Below are 13,463 nucleotides of genomic sequence, written 5' to 3'. Positions count from 1 at the left end.
AGGAAAGAGGAAGAGAGAGAGAGAGAGAGAGAGAGAGAGAGAGATGAAGAATGTCATGGAAATTACAAGACAAAGATTTTTAAAGGTTCGGAGTTCTAAATCACTAGGTCCCCTTCCCTTCCCCTGTCACTTACAAAGTAGGATGAAAGGGTTGCTAAGTTCTCCCTTCTTAGCCATGGGGTGTAGGAGAAGTGAGGGAGGTGAATGTCCTTTGAAAATTGGGAAAAACAATTCTATGCTATTAAAATAGCCCTGCCAGGAGATTTCCACCATAATAAATAAAATGTTGCTATGTTCAAATTTAGAAACTCACATTCAAAGACATTTTGGCATTTTACTTTTTTTTGCTCATTTGCCCTCATGAAATGTTAAGTTACCCTTAACTGTAAACGTTCAAACACACAAGCACACGATGAGGACCTGGCTTCCAGGATAAGTCCCTGATTTATCTTCTCTTGTCTTTCTGTTTTTGGTTCCTTGCAGATTGTTTGTTTAAAGTGATCACTGGCCAACAGGTGCCATAAAAATTCCATTTTGAAGAAGTTGGAATAATTTTGACTAGCCAACTAACAAGCACTGACAACACTATGAAAAAATAAATATTTCTAAGAAATATCTCTAAGTGTAACTGCAATTGCTATGACGCTTAACTTTAATTATGGTCTGAAACCCGGAGAATGGTGTTGGAAAGGAAGGGCTAACCTTCACCTCGTGTAACTATACCACCTGCTAAATTTACCACACATAACCTGATCGTGGTGCAGGGACAGCACGGCACAGGCTAACCTTCAAAATTAGCAAGACTCCAAGCCTGAAATACGAGAGTGATAGAAATGAAAACAGATCAGGAGGACTGGAAATAAAAGGAGGGTAATCAGGGAAATACGATAGAACAGGCACGGATGTTTTCTTTGCATTTATTGCTGTGTCTATGTTGGCTTAAGAGATCACCAAACCTCGGAGACAGTTGTAATAGCCAGGGTGGTAATGACACCTTCCTCTGAGCCAGTCTTTGTTATTGATGATTTTATCTTGCCAAAATAACCACAGGAAAAATAAACCAGCAGGAGCTATTCTATTATAGGCCAAAAATTTGGATATTTCTAGGAACCCTATACTGACCTCCATATTATCCTACCGCGGGAGTGATGAAATCTTCGCCTTCCTGTCTGCCTCGCCTAGCTTTCTGTCAAGTGCCTATTCCTGTTAATGGTGCAGCATATCTGGGGAAACCCTGATGTGCCTCTACATCGTTCAGACCAAAACCATCGGAAATAATTGGAGTTCAGTGCTAAGCTCCGTTTCCACACTACTTTCTCAGTCCCCTCACCACAAGCAATATTTGAGATTCAGTTTTTTACTTCTCTTTCCATTATTGCCCCTGAAGCTTATAAATTTCTAGGACAAATTAATGCCTCTGTGTAGACCTTCACTAATTAATGTGAGATGAAGCATGATCTCGACTCTAAGGAGTGCCCTAAATACGTTTTTTTCTGTTTTTAAATTTTTAATTTATTTATTAGTACATGTTTGTGATGCATAATGACCACTTTCATTTGTATTTGGTACAAGTACATGACAACCTTAATTCTTTTTCTCCATCCCTTTCCCTCTCCCTCCATCTCTTTTTCCCCTTTCCATTTTCTGTGGATCTGTCTCCCTGTTTTCTTTTATCTGTCTTTCATTTCACTATTCATTTATGCTTTGGATTTCTCATATAAGAAAAACCATAGAGTATTTAAGCTCATGCGTCTGATTTATTTCACTTACATTAGTTTCCAAGGTTCACCTAAATACTTCAACTCATAGAACAGAAAGCAAAGCCAAAGATAATGAACAACTCAAACAAACAAAAATAACCATACATATACAAACATACAAAAACTGAACTTCCTCCTAATGAATCTCTAGGAAGCTGGAAATACTTTGCCAATGGTGCTGAGAAAGGGCCAGAAACCTATCAGCTTCCTGGTCCCTGAGCTCCCTCGTCAGCAGGTGCAAGTCAGATTAGATAAATCCCTGCTTCCTCCTCCCATATGTATAAAAGAGAGACAGGAAAATACACCCAAGCATATACATGTTCTAAAGAGAGGCAGCTTCCTGTTATGATTCTGCCCTGTCTGGGCCTATGTTCACCTTTTATTCAACACAGAAAGGTCAATATTTGGAAGAAAAATATTTATGAAAATGCAGGAACACATATTTCATTTGGAAGGACTGTCTGTGTCTTCAACACTTTTTTGAGGCATCTCTGCAGGAAGCCAGTATAAATGCTACCTATTATTTTTGTGAATTGAGCTCTTAATTTGCATCTTTTTTCTATTGGATAACTCCAGGAAATTGAGATCACAGACTTTAAAAAGGAGAATGCCTGTTTAATGTTCCATGGCAGTCAGATTTTTGTGATGCTTACTCACAACCAAAGCCTTACAGGCAAGAGACAGAATGAGCAATTTAACCAGTCATTGACTGCTTGAGTCCATTATGCAAATGAAAAGTAAGGCCATTCTGTCACAGGAGGAAAAATAAGTCTTATCTTGAGTTATTTGTCACTTAAAGAGAGACTTATTTTAATGTCTATCATATAAAATGGGTTCGTCAAAGCAGTAGGTAAAAATTAAGAAGGGAAGTCTTTGGCAGGGGTTATAAACATGGTAGAAATGTAGCACTGAGGGCTACAGCATAGCTTCTCTTCTTGTTTTTTGTTATGTATAATTAACAATAATGGTAAGCTTTAAAGCGCAATGTATTGTGAAAAGTTTAGCTATTTACCGGAAGTTGACTTTACCCATCTCAGAAATCAGCCCATACTAAATGCCTCAAATGTGAAATGCCTTATGTACTGTGTCTTCTTTGATACATAACAACAGCATTGTGAGGTAGCTTTTGCTCCCTGCCCTACCCATTTTTAGCTGAGAACCTGGTGCCATATTTGGCTGCTGGTGTATCTGTCAGCTATTGCTGACTAACAAATGACCACAAATATTGGTGTCCTACAAAAGAAAGTTGGGGCTTAGGCATAGGGAATCAGTCCTCCTAATCTTGGCAGGTTTTTCTCACAGATCTGGGGGTTGCCTAGTTGTCACCTGGGGTAACTGAGGCAATGAGGCTGTGCTCTGTGTTTCTCAAACTGTCTCAGGTCATCCCAAACATATCCTTCTTGTTGTAATAGCAAAGTTGTAAGCAGACTAGTGGAAATATATAGTTGCTTTTGCAAGTTTCTGCTAGCTTATTTCTATTAATGCCTTATTGGCTATAGCAATATGTATAGAAGATATATTTTGGCTATTAAAAGAGGAATGGTAAAGCCCCATGACAATGAGTGGGGAATTGGGCCCATAATCAATCCTCCAAATATGATAACAAAATCTTAATAATTATCCATTTGTTCCATCAAGTTACTGTCCCAGTCAACTGATTTAACTTTCAACTTACATGCATCACATGCTACTTTTTAATAAAAAGTAGAATACTTGAAGCCAAACTAGATGTGTTACAGCCTTTGACGTATGGTAGACCATTTAATTATTCCCAGGTCTTCCCCATTCATTTATTATTTTTATTAACGGTGAAGGGAGTGGAACTCACAACTAGCATTTATTGATATTTAGTGTCTGTCAGGCACAAAATAAACCCTGAAATCTTAGAGTGGCCCTATGGAATAAAGAAAGTGATTCCAGTCTTATAGATGAAAAAAAAAAAAAAAACCCCAAGGCATAAAGTGATGAGGAAAATGAGTTGCAGAGACTAAGAAATACTCCCAAGTTTGACCTTCTGGAAAATACCAAAGCTTACACTGAAATTTATGTCTTTTAGATGTCACCGACTTTGCTCTCAACTCTCAGCCAATATACAGTTTTAAACCATCCAAATATGGGTAGAATAAACTTTCTGTATGTTATAATCTCATGCCATTCCTTTATAATTACAATTACTTCTATCACACGAATAGCATGTAGTTCTTGTGACACCACATGCCAACATGCTCTGGGGACAAGATCATTGTCTTTTCCAACACACGACGCTTGTTCCAAGAATGCTGTGCTCCACTATGTCATCAGGAATGCCCCCCTTCCATCTTCTCATTTGAACCTTTTGGAGCCCTCTGCAGGTCCCCCCTGATGTCCCGGCTGCCTTTAACATGTCTCTAACTCAGAAGCCAAATTGTCTACTCCAGGTAAATATAACTTAAGAATTTACAGAGTATTTTTACACCATATACACATTGGTTAAGTCTTAAGACAGTTGTTAAGAACAAATAAAAATTAAAAACAAAGAGCTTGATTATCCTTCTTCAAAATAAAGGAAAAAAACTCTCCTCTTTGCCTTTTTCTTAGAGCCCTTATTTGACAAAACATAAACTTATAAGTACTTTCTCTTTGAAATGTACATAAATCCCTTTGAAAGGTAGATAGGACTTCTGTCAGCTTTATGACTCAAGAAAGTCCTTCTCAAGGATCTGGAAGCTGTCCCTTTGAAATGTGAACATAAAGGGAGGCAGGTATTTTCTACTTTCGGTGTGATCAAAGAATCCAGCTTCCCTCGCCACCTTGCACCAAGTTACAAAGCTACTTTCTGTCTTAAAGCTATGAAAAGTTTATTTTCCCTGTGGACAAAGCCGCGTGGTCACTCCAAACACCGAATAAAGATAGGATGAATTGTGAGTGAGAAATGATGCTGTAAAATTCTATGACTTAAAAAACTAGCTAACATTTACATTGAAACATGTGTGCTGTGAAGAGCTGTGGCTGTAGAAAGAACTGGCTGTGTAAAGAGACCAGAGGTCTTTCTGTCTTTGCAGTCACCCAGCAGATTTCTTATGATATGCACTGCATTCCAATTTCAAACCTATTTAATAATAAAATCCTTTTCTCTCTCTACCTGTGGAGGTAGGGTTTTTCAGTTGGGGGAAGATTTTATTTTTAACTGAATTTCCCAACACAACCTGCAAGACAAGTATTATTACATTCATGTTGCAAAATAGAAAGCTGACTCTCTGAGAGATGAACTGATTTGTTCATTTAGACGGCTAATAAATTGCAGAACTACATCTGTACACTTTACAATGGCGTCCTCAGGGAACCACACAAAATCTGGCACAGAGTAAAGGCACATTTAATATTTCTGATTAAAAATAAAATCCGGAAGCTCACACTCACTCCTTTCACTATTGTGTTTGCTGCTCAATATGTAGCAACTTAGTTATAGAGGAAGTCCATGACAGCTTAAAAATTAAGGGTACAGATTACCACCTGGCAGAAAATTTATAATGATGACATAGAATGGATCAGAACAGAGACTTTCAAAAGCCCCGAGAAAAAATATCAGAGTACCCAGGACCTAAGTATAACATGATGAGATGTATAAAAAGGTAATGCAGATGTTTGAGCATGGGATGTGGTCAACAACGGAATCAGTGTAAAAAAAAAGACCACAGAAGGAAGCAGTGGCAGGGTCTGTTCTGTAAGTGGCCGTACTGGTTAAGGCAACTTTAGCCCAATGTCATTGTCAAGGACAAGAAGGACCAGATCTTCTTTTAATACTGTTACATTACATATTACCTCTTATGGAGTTATTAACATGGAAGAATGTTCAATGATCATTTCTGTTACTTAACCTTCTTACAGTAAGTCAATTAGTAGCTTCGGGGCTATTTTTTTCTTTCCCATAAAAGAATATTCTTTTATTGTAGTCATGTCAAGATGCCACTTGTACGTTTGTCGCAGTGTCATATTAACATTAATTTAGCCAAGTTAGTCCAACTCTGAAGAGTTGACCTTCTCTTTCAAGTAGAATGAATTAAGTGATTCTTGAGCCTTCCAAAGAAAGGACCAGTTGAACGAGCCATCCCTTCCACCCCTTGTGTTCTCAACCCTAGATGTTTGGGGCAGGAGGAACAGTTTCCCATCCAGAAACACCCCTTGTGCAGGAGCTGTAACTTTCTCCTTTGTTACCCACTAAGTAAAGACTATGGAAGCAAAACTAAGGAAGAAGTGCTACGTAGATCAGGCACTCCAGAAACTTCCATACTTTACTAACCAGCTCACTCTGAAACAAAAGATGGGGTAGCTCAGGACACTGGCTGCATTTTGGAAATCCTGGTAGGATGAAACAGTAGTGTGCTAGGGTTGACTTGTACCTGCTAACAAGAGCCAGTTCTCTCTGCCTTTTTGCTGTCTGTGCATCCAAGAATGATACTCAGGTAGTTTGGAAAAGGTCTCTGATCCCCCACAGAAACCTGCAACACTACAAAGCAAAGATTCTTTTTTCTCACAGAGCAATTTATCAGCACAGATCTGGATGATCATTTCTTTATCACAGGACTTTTGAGAGATTCTAATACACTAATATCCATCATGTCTTTGTATGATATCGAGGAACAAACGCTGGGCACTGTTGCAGTGAGTTATATCCCCAGTTCCCTTTGGAGTTTTTCATTTTGAGACAGGTTCTGGATAAGTTCCCCAAGTAGAACTTGGTTGTGCAGTCCTCCTGCCTCAGCCTCCCAAAGTGCTGGGAACACATAATGTCTAACATACTTAGCCATGAAATACTTTGGGCAGTGATGCTATGTCAGGATGCAATGGAACTCCTTATAAATTGTAAGAAAAATGAATTAATTACAAATTATACTGTCAAGTATTGTCCCGGCCTGTTACATGTATCATACACTCCACGGGCCATTTCCTCACTTACTGATTAGCAGATTCCCTGCATGTTAAAGCGGTAACCACGCACCAAACATAATTGTAGCAAGACACTAAGACGAATACTGTCCCCTGGTATCAGCTTCAGCTGGGAGCATAGCCTAATTTCTCACCCACATATCCTGGGAAGCAGGTGTTAGGCCTTTCCGTGCCTCTAGCTGCACCTAAGCTTCGTTACTCACTCACAGTGTTTGGAGCACTGTGTTATGTTCCTTGCAGGTCCCAGTACTTTAGTTTTGCCATTCTCATCGGTGAAAAAATCAGGCACATAGAATTTAAATCATCCACCCCAGCTGACATGCTCATAAATGCCAGTCAAAGTTTAAACTTAAATAGACCCCAATAAATGGCTCACAAGTATAGTTTAACACTGCTTTGCAACCTTGGGATAAAACACGTAAGGTTTTGTTGGGACCCCTGTGTGGTCAGAGGTGAGTTACGTTCACACATGCGTCACAAAGTGTTTACCCAGGGCTGTGTTAATCAAGTGTCTCAGAATGTATCATAAATACACCAGGCGTGATCAGAAGCGATCCACGGGGTTCCCATGCAGAAAAAGATGATTCATCTTCTCAGAATTCAAATTTATGAAGGAGAAGGGAGGATCATTTTTCTGAAACAAAGATATATTGGGAACGGAATGTAAAACTCATGAACGTTTTCAGAATGCTGGGCAGTTCTCAGTGATTTTCCATTTCGAGGCACCCAACCTGGCTTTAGTCTCAGAAGTCCTGTGGTCCAGTACTGAACTGGGCTATAAGAAGCCTAAAAGCCAGCAGTCACCCTGGAGTGCAGGCTCCCGGCTCACATCTGGGAGTATCGGGTTGACTGTTTTCTTCTTGTTTTTCATGTATTCTCCAAATACAGCAGCCTTCGTCCGCTTCTCACCTGCGCTGCACCCTGGTACAGGGCGACTTTCTTTCCCTGAGTCACCTCCGACCGGATCATCATTATCAACTCGGAGTTCCCGCCTCCACTTTCCGTCTGCACCTCCCTCCGCTCTCCAGCCGAAGTCGCCCGGTTACTGTGAATACTCGCTGTATCCCCGTATTTGATGTTCACGCCATGTTGTTGTTTTTATTCGTTGACTGTACTGCAGCTGCCACAGCGGTCATCACGGGAATTTGCCTATTTTCAGGAGCAGAAAGGCATCGGCTTCTTCACAGTTTTATTCTTCGTTCTGAGAGCCAGGACTAAGGAAAAGGGTTGTTGGCTCATACCTTAAGTGACTGGATGGAGTGTGTAAGCCGCTTTTTAGTTACCTCTGTCCTTCAGTTTCTGTTGCTCCTACAAAGAGAAAGTAATAGCATTTTTCAGTATCATCAGGAAAGTTTACAAAGCGATATGAATACTTATGAGTGCCCGCACACAGTAACCATTTGATAAATGTGAGTTATTACAACATGAAGACACACATGAATTTATACGTATAGGAACCGCTCCAAAGCTCTTCTCTGTAGTCTCTGTGTCTTCATGAGGCCGTACTGAAGGAGCTAAAGTCCACCTACAGAGCTTCTTAAACTCATCTTTTCAGTTCGCAACAAGCGTCTTACAGTTTTTGCTGGTCTTCTCACTGTGGACTAAGCTGAGTTATTCCCAAGGATCACTGACAACCATACAATTCTTCTAATGTAAGAAGGGTATGAAATGTGAGCAATAAATTAAAAGATGGTGACCATATGGATGATAGCAAAGGCATTTGTAGAAAGCTGTTTCATCTAGCTAATGTGTTAAAAAGGCCTCTAAGTTACGGGTGGATTTGTGTGTTTATGTGTTCGGTACTAACTGCTCACATGCAAAACGTAACAGTGATAATTGTGCTTAGTTTAAAACTGCAAGACCTTTGAGGCGACTTCATTGTTATAGAAACTAGCTTATACAGTCATGAAAAGCTTCCATTTTTAGCTATTTCAAACTGTGCCGCTATAAACATGGGTGCACATATGTGGCTGTTGTATGATTCTCTTAATTCTTTTGGGAAGATACCCAGTAGAGGAAAAGCTGGGTCAAATGGGACCTCTAATCCTAGTTTTCTGAGGTATCTCATACTGATTTCTATAGTGGTTGCACCAGTCTACACTCCCAGCAACAGAGGAGAAGGGTTCCTTTTCCCTCCCAGTCCAACCAGCGTTAGTTATTGGTTGATTCCTTGATAGCAGCCATTCTTTCTGGGTGAGGTGGAATCTCAGTGTTGTTTTCATCTGCATCTCTTGAATGATCAATGATGTTGAACACTTTTTCATATATTATTTGCTGCTTTTACTCCTTTGTCTGAGAAATGTCTGTCCATTTCAGAATGCCCATTTTTTAATGTGAGAAATTAAAAGTGAAAGTAAGGATCAAACTGTATAATTAATTGATAATGCGAAATAGGAAGAAAAGTTCTAAAGGAGTAGGGGAGGTAGAAAGGGTAGGGGAATGGAAAGAAAAGAAAGGAAAAATATGAGAAAAGGAAAAAATGGAAACAAAGTCTTTATAAATAGGGAGGGATGCAGGGGTTGAAGGGAGGCAGGGGAATGGGGAAAAGATAAGAACCAAGATACATCATGCAAAAGTACAAGTTCCCAATGATAAATGTAACTGTATTGCATATCTAAAATGTACCAATAAACTTAATTTTTAAAAGCTTCTAGTTTTAGACTCACTTTGCTGTTGATAAGAATATGAGGATTTTACCCTAAAATTGTATTTTTAAGTGTATCCCAAAATTAAGTTTATTAGATGTACTAATTTAAGAACTACAGATCAGTTTTGATTGTTTTTCACAAGGTGATAAATAATTATATCTAGTTCACCCCAAGGCTCTTAGTATATATATTTAAAGTACTGTTTAGTGGTCTATTCTAAATTCTGTTATGGTGATGGAGAAATAGCAACATACATAGCATGCCCAGTCTTGTTGGGGATGTTTCTTTTCTAGTGTTGGGGACAGAGAGAAACAAAGTAAAGGTAGATTGTGTTATTTTTTCCTGATTTTCCATTCTACCTTTATTACTTAGCCTCTGGCCAGTGACTTTTGTACTTTGCTCATTACAGACGAAGTCTAAATCCCCGCCTTAAGGTTGAATGTGGCACCAGTTTCCAGTGGGGACATTAGGCTTTCCTGTGGGGAATTCTGTCTCCCACTCTGCTCACCCCGTCTGGACACCTTTCAAGTTTTGTTGCCTGCCTGGAATATGACCAGACTGGCCAGCAAGCTGCCAAGTGCTCTGCTTCCTAGGGGAAGGGCACAGACGCCTGTCTCCCACGTGGCTCAGCGGTCGGTCATGGTAGCTGTTGCTGAGTAGCCTTCTGTACTTCACTCATTCAGTGACAAGAGATGTTCTGCTTTTCCCTTGATCCGGTCCATCTCCTGACCACTGCCCCTCAGTTCCCGCTAGCCCATTCTTTCTTTACATTATTCAGTTCAATCTTAGTCCTACTTCACCATCTTTGCACTCTGGATACTGCCTATTACTTTACAAACTCTCCTTTTTTATTTATATTTTTATTGGTACATTTTAGGTACACAGTACAGTTACATTCATCTTTGGGATCTTGTACCTTTACATGACAGGTCTTGGTTCTGATTGTTTCCCCATTCCCCTGGCCTCCCTTCCCTTTTCCTCCCTTCCCTATTTACAAAGACTTTGTTTCCATTTTTGTCCTTTTCTCCTATTTTTTTTTCCTCTCCCCTTTTTACCTTTCCCTACCCCTCCCATTTTCCCAATATCTTTAGACCTTTTCTTCTGATTACACAATATCAATTACACATTTTGACCCTTACTTATACTTTTAGTTTTTCACACCCGAGAAACTATATGGTATTTACACATGTGTGTCTCATTAATTTCACTTAAGAGGATGGCCTCAAAGTGCATCCACTTAGCTATAAGTATCTCTAGCTTCTCGTTCTTTATGGCTGAGTAGTACTCACCTTTTTAAATTAATGTTTTCTTCTAAATGATGAAAGGAATACATACTAAATGTAAGACACTTATAAAAATTCAAACACACACTGAATAGTGTTTCCAATTGTGTAGTGTATAGAATTTTGACTCTTGCTATTCCTTTATACTTACAAACTAAATCTTTTGTGAGCTCCTTTCTTTCTTGTCATGCTTTCCCAAATGAAATAATAAGTAAGCAGAAGAAACTCTGAAAATTTGGCTTTCTATGCTAGCCCTCCAGGGATAAAAAAATCAACTGATATGTTGCCTGACTTTTAAATTTTACATACAATGGCTTCACTAAGAATTTTGTCTCTGACTTACATCCCTGAGTTTCAAGTTCCAAAAACAATTTCTTGTCACCTGCTCCACGCCAATTTTGTCTTTTTTTAAAATTCTCTACCAATTTCCAAAACGCAGATTCTACACTAGCATAATTAACATTCGTTTCTGATCAGCCTTGAAATTTCAGGGTTTATCACACCACCAGTTTAGTTTTCAATCATGTAGTTCAAAAATCACTGCAGATAAGGCTGGGAGGGCTGCAGAATTTTGTGTGATATTTGGAGAGCTCTGATCTAGAAATAGCTAATAACACTCGTGTTCGTATCTCATCAGACTGAACTTGGTCACATGTCCCTTAACGCATAATTTCAAGGAAGTTTGCGAACTTTGCAGAAGCACAGACATGTTTGGGATTGTGACTATCTTACAAAATCCTCTTTTTGTCCTTTTCTTCTTTACTTCCTTTCTCTTTGCATGTGTGCATTTACATATCTATATAGATATACATATAAATATACCTCTACTATATATTACATAAGTATAATTTTATTATATGTTTCATGTATCATATAAATGCAATTCCTGAAAATATTAGAAAATATCTGACTCAATTACTCATTGATCAGAAGTCCAATAATATCCATTCCAATTCTTCAAAACTTCTAGCATTAGACTGAAACAAATAAGCGAAGACTCCAGAATGAAGATCTAGGACCATCAAACCTTTGTCAAAACAAAATCCTAAAAAATATAATTTGGAGTCAAGTTATGGAAAACTGAACAGGTTCAACTTTGTGCTTAGGGGGAAATAGACTTTCAGAAAAAATAATCAATGGAAGAGAAATCTAAATTCAGAATAGTTTAAATGATGGCCTATAATTCAAGAAGATCACTGATGAAAGATAAAGCAATCACCACGAAATCCTAAGTGGCTGAAATAATAGCACACTTATAATATTTCAGAGAAAAGAAAAGGCCATTGATGTCAAAGTAGAATTTTTAATATGACCTTGGGAATCTTTCCTCCCATCCCTAGTCTATACTTTTGACATCTTTAAGTTAGCAAACTCTGGAAAATGCAGGAAGGTAGATGAAGTTCTACACAAATAGCCAAGATGTGATGTGAGTTCTTTGAGAATTCTGTGAGGAAGGACTTTGAGAGGCCATAGGGGAGTTTGGTAGCAAGGAGGAAAGGGGTTGGATCACAGTTTGGGCTGATCTGGAGATGTGCTGGGACAAAGGGGAAACACAGTGGTGCTCCATACACTTCTGAAATTGGCTTCTCAGCCTCCATCGTGATGTACTTCCACTGTGGGAGTTACCCTCCCTGAACAGGGCACCTTGTTGGTATTTTGGGAGTTCAGACCTGCTGTCCCCTTCCTGAGCTGTGCAGTGGCCCCGCAGATCTTACGCACAGCCCGGTCCGCCCTCATTCTGAGCGCACTTCCTCCTTCTGCTCAGCTCCACCTTGCGCAACCTGCTGTTCTCTGGGCTTCCTTTTAAACCCTTCCCTTGATTTTCTATTCCATTCTGCAGGGGACACAAAGCAACTGGATTCTGAGTGTGCCCAAAACTGGACTCTGGTTCATCTCCTGAGATAACAGAGAAATACAAATATTTTTTTTCTGTGCTTGTGGAGTTCATGTCTAGTAGAAGAAACGAGGAAGAAGACACATGTACAGGCACTGCTACAGATAGCTCAGGAAGAAGACACAGGGACAATAGTTTCCTGAGCAGTTTGCTGGAGGCTTGCTAAAACCGGAGACGTTTTGGGGGTGGGATTGATAGGTTTGAAGAACATTTTGATTTATAAAGAGATGAACTCCAAATAAGCCAACATCACCAGAAATATTTTTGTCTACATCAAGGCTTCTTGTGGTGTGGTGTATACTGCCAAATGGCTAACTCATTTCCCTTGCAGTATCCCCAGTACACCTTCCTATAATGCGACTGCTTGCAAGTCTAACTGCATTTCCCAGACTCCAGAGTAAGTGCCATTCTTACACGAGGGAAGGCGGGCATGATCTTCTTGTAGAATCGTGGCTCCTACCACGGCAACACAGGCTCAAGGCACTAAGTGGTGGTGCCACTTCTGTGCCCACCAGTAATCTGTGGGATGTTTGGTATTTCTCACAGATGAATTGCTTTTGGCTTTTTACATTTCAATATTATCTTGGCTGTCTGGTTCCTCTTGGAAATTCTTTTATCTACCTACAAAATGTCTATCAGCCATATGCACCTAAGAGGATTCTGCGGTCTGTAGCCAAAACTCTGACGAGTGCTTAAGAAATGTTAAAAGTCATTTTGTGAAATCAGAATATATATCTGCAGGATTAAATGATGCTATAATTTGGATTCTGAGTGACCCTCAAGAGCATACCTGTTGAAAGCTTAGTCACCAGCCTGTGGCACATGGGGAAGTGGTGAAAATCTTTAGGAGATGGGGGTCTAGTGAAAGAAAGTTAGGCTGGGGATTTAGCTCAGTGGTTCTGCCACCCACCTCACAAGCACAAGATCCCAAGTTTGATCCCCGGTACCAAAA

The sequence above is a fragment of the Fukomys damarensis genome, unplaced genomic scaffold (genome assembly GCF_012274545.1).
Source record: "Fukomys damarensis isolate Sample0158 unplaced genomic scaffold, DMR_v1.0_HiC HiC_scaffold_33, whole genome shotgun sequence".
NCBI lineage: Eukaryota > Metazoa > Chordata > Mammalia > Rodentia > Bathyergidae > Fukomys > Fukomys damarensis.
This window is presented reverse-complemented; position numbering follows the sequence as displayed.